This window comes from Phyllobates terribilis, unplaced genomic scaffold (genome assembly GCF_046119375.1).
Source record: "Phyllobates terribilis strain yellow unplaced genomic scaffold, ASM4611937v1 Scaffold_4__5_contigs__length_816908805, whole genome shotgun sequence".
Classification (NCBI taxonomy): domain Eukaryota; kingdom Metazoa; phylum Chordata; class Amphibia; order Anura; family Dendrobatidae; genus Phyllobates; species Phyllobates terribilis.
This window is the reverse complement of record NW_027362764.1, coordinates 679,175,991-679,180,001: the sequence shown is the minus strand read 5'-3', so window position 1 is coordinate 679,180,001 and position 4,011 is coordinate 679,175,991. Positions and strand designations below refer to the sequence as shown.

Below are 4,011 nucleotides of genomic sequence, written 5' to 3'. Positions count from 1 at the left end.
GAAGGAGCGCAGAAAGAACGGTAGGCCTACACCCTCACCCTGACCAGGGCCAATTCCCCCGTTGGTCTCAGACGTCCAGGTCCCCTCCTAGCCGGGACTGTTTATGGGTCAGTTTACCTGTTGTAGTAAAGACCCTGGACTGCAACTTGTTGTCTGTGTGCTCCTTGCTCCTCCCGCACTATCAGCACTGGGATTCTCACTACCATCACTCCCACCATCCATTATACTGCCCTGGGGCCGCACTCTTCCTGTGGGGAGTAACACTATCCTAGCTGCACACCTCATCAGCCCCAGTGGTCTGCATGCAGCAGCGGTTCCTAATAACCGCAATCCACGGGTGGCATAGTCGGACATTATTAGCAGAACGTAGCAGACTACCATTGGCCTGACCACCCTGAGCCACGGAACCGGGTCGCCACTACTACCCCCATCGTCTCCCTATTGCCCGGATCCGAGTGCCCCACGGCCCAGGGGGCGAGTCACATGCATCAGACTCTCCTGCCTGTTTTATGATTTCAGGGCCCTATCAAGAATCACCCCTCCCCCTCCCCAATTCCTTCCGCACCTTCCTTGCCTTCCTTGCACTGAGGTTAGCTCTTTGGCAGCCGTCTGGCTTGGTTACACAAGCTTCTTTGCAGAGATACATGTTACTTCTGCTGGCCCTCGCTAGGCGGCCGGCATCCAAAACCTTCCCTGGGCACCTGCTGAAAGCCTGGCCCCTTCACGGCCCCGGGTGCTTTTAACGCCATCATTTCCACACGGCGAGCTGCGGAGTCAATAAGCACTCCTAGCCGTGACAAGGAGCTCGGTGTCAGGCCTGCATGAAGGCGGCGGGGTAGCGTACTTAGCTGCCAACTGGCTCAGAGGCCTTGGGGCTTCCATCATCTAAGTTACTTAAGGTCGGTGTCCGGCAAGGCGCCGTTCCATGCTAGCCGAGCTGGGCAGTAGGGCAAAACGTCATCAAAATGGTCTACAGCACCCGGTGTTCCCAGGAGGTCTCCCATCCAAGTACTGTCTGAGCCCAGCCCTGCTTTGCTCCCAAGATCAGACGAGATCGGGCGTATCCAAGGTGGTATGGCCAGTAGACGCTGCTCGATCCATCGCCCGGCCAGCCTTTCTCGGGATCGCTTGGTGGCGAGCAATCTGGCCGTAACGGGGCAGGCTCCGAAGGCTCCATGCAAAGTCTGTGCCGTCTCTACAGGTGTGGTTTGTTTAGCAGTTATTCACCCGCCGCATCAGGTGTCTTCAAAAATGTATCGGCGCAGGGTCTCCTGCAGGCTAAACCCTTCATCACGGTAATGTGACAGAAAGAGCAAGCTGGACCCGTAACTTGGGGGCGGAGCGAGACGTCCAGGGGTGAATGAAGGAAGAGGGTGAGATGGTTGCCAGTGACTTTGAGCTGCTCTTCAGGGGGGAGGGTCGTGTTGCCTGCAAAGGTCTTCTGCTTGGGGTTACCGGTGGTTGCCTCCAGCCACGCGGGAGACGCTTGTCCTGGTGAAAAGGAGCCTAGTATTAAAAGTAAAGAAGCAACAATGCTGGAGGCCCACGGTGATCTGAAGGATGCTGGTATTTTGCAGAGATGAAATAGCGCAAGAGAGAAAGCAAATGAAAAATAGAAAACAGAATGAATGTGTGCACTTGTGAAAGGGAATGGAAAAAAGGCATAGAAGAGAGTGCCCCCTGCTGGTGGAAGGAAGGAAAAAGCAAAAGCCTACAGCACCAGGTATTCCCAGGTTATCTCCCATCCAAGTACTAACCAGTCCCAACCATGCTTTGCTTCCAAGGTCAGACAAGATCGGGCGTGTTCAGGGTGGTGTGGCCGTAGGCAGAAACAAGTTTCTCACTTGCTGCTTTTCTACTTTGAAGTCTGGCTGACGGCTGCCCTTTCCAGTGCTCAGCAAGACCAGGTCCTTTTGTGCTTTCCCTTCTCTTCAATTTTTTTGCTGGCTTCCTTAATAGGTCTTGTAGACAGAATGCCCCACTCAGAGCCGCTGAGCTCACTGATCGGCTGCAGCGCTGTCAACAGAACGTCAGCTTCACGGCCAATGCCACAGGCCGGGAGCAGAGGCGAGACTCACCGGTAGACCCGGGTAGGGTGAGTAGAGCGCGGTTAGTTGCTTTCTAATAGCCTGCAGCCGGGGATTAACTTTTAATGAAAGGGAACAATCCATTTGACTGTCTGCAGCGTGCCACACCTAGGAAGCGCACTCTCACACACAAGCCAGCATGCACACGTGCTCGCACGTGAAAACACCCCCTATCTGCCCCTACAACCTCTATGTCTCCATGCGTCAGACTCTCCTGCCTGTTTTATGATTTCAGGGCCCTAGCAAGAATCACCCCCCCCTCCCCAATTCTTTCCGCACCTTCCTTGCACTGAGGTTAGCTCTTTGGCAGCCGCCTGGCTTGGTTACACAAGCTTCTTTGCAGAGAAACATGTTACTTCTTCTGGCCCTCGCTAGGCGGCCGGCATCCAAAACCTTCCCTGGGCACCTGCTGAAAGCCTGGCCCCTTCAAGGCCCCGGGTGCTTTTAACGCCATCATTTCCACACGGCGAGCTGAGGAGTCAATAAGCACTCCTAGCCGTGACAAAGAGCTCAGTGTCAGCCCTGCGTGAAGGCGGCAGGGTAGCGTACTTAGCTGCCAACTGGCTCAGAGGCCTTGGGGCTTCCATCATCTAAGTTACTTAAGGTCGGTGTCCGGCAAGGCGCCATTCCATGCTAGCCGAGCTGGGCAGTATGGCAAAACGTCATCAAAATGGTCTACAGCACCCGGTGTTCCCAGGAGGTCTCCCATTCAAGTACTGTCCAAGCGAAGCCCTGCTTTGCTTCCAAGATCAGACGAGATCAGTCGTATCCAAGGTGATATGGCTAGTAGACGCTGCTGGTTCCATCGCCCGGCCAGCCTTTCTCAGGATCGCTTGGGGACGAGCAATCTGGCCGTGTCGGGGCGGGCTCCGAAGGGTCCATGCAAAGGCTGTGCCGTCCCTACAGGTGTTGTTTGTTTAGCAGTGATTCACCCGCCGCATAAGGTGTCTTCAAAAATGTCTCGGCGCAGGGTCTCCTGCAGGCTAAACCCTTCATCGCGGTAATGTGACAGAAAGAGCAAGCTGGACCCGTAACTTGGGGGCGGAGCGAGACGTCAAGGGGTGAATGAAGGAAGAGGGTGAGATGGTTGCCAGTGACTTTGAGCTGCTCTTCAGGGGGGAGGGTTGTGTTGCCTGCAAAGGTCTTCTGCTGGGGGTTAACGGTGGTTGCCTCCAGCCACCCGGGAGACGCCGGTCCTGGTGAAAAGGAGCCTAGTATTAAAAGTAAAGAAGCAACAATGCTGGAGGCCCACAGTGATCAGAAGGATGCTGGTATTTTGCAGAGATGAAATAGCGCAAGAGAGAAAGCAAATGAAAAAAAGAAAAGAGAATGAATGTGTGCACTTGTGAAAGGGAATGGAAAAAAGGCATAGAAGAGAGTGCCCCCTGCTGGTGGAAGGAAGGAAAAAGCAAAAGCCTGCAGCACCTGGCATTCCCAGGCGGTCTCTGTTAAATGGTTAATTATGGAAATTCATTTGGAATGTTAATCGATAATCATTTTTCTGAGTTCTATGCTTCAGCCATCGTGTCTAGTTGACATGCGCTATTTGTGTGTATATTTTTGGTTCACTACCATATGTAGAACAGGTGTCCATACGACTGGCTATAAAAGCCCATGGTACAGAAAGGGGGGGCTTTTTTGCTCTGCCCACCCCACAAGACACAGAATCTTCATGCTGAGAAGCAGATGACATGTAGGCCTGGACACATGCTGGACAAAGACATGATTTACCAGCCAGGATCCAAGGAAAGATGGGTGAATCTCAACAATTAAGCTAATTATGGACAAATGGACAATTACTTTATAACTAATTATTGTATGTACCTGCTGCAATCTGATTCTTTTTAATGGACAATCCAAGAATAAATAGATACATTTTTTTATAAGAATATCGTGATATTGATACTTTGAGAAGTCCTCAGTA

At 52.6% G+C, this 4,011-nt stretch overlaps 3 pseudogenes; all 3 read right to left on the bottom strand.

Moving 5' to 3' along the window:
- Window positions 1-967: 967 nt before the first annotated feature.
- LOC141268351 (5S ribosomal RNA) lies at window positions 968-1,087 on the bottom strand (annotated as a pseudogene).
- A 621-nt stretch (window positions 1,088-1,708) lies between these two features.
- Window positions 1,709-1,827, bottom strand: LOC141269430 (5S ribosomal RNA; annotated as a pseudogene).
- Window positions 1,828-2,759: 932 nt separating this feature from the next.
- Window positions 2,760-2,879, bottom strand: LOC141270151 (5S ribosomal RNA; annotated as a pseudogene).
- Between the last annotated feature and the right edge of the window lie 1,132 nt (window positions 2,880-4,011).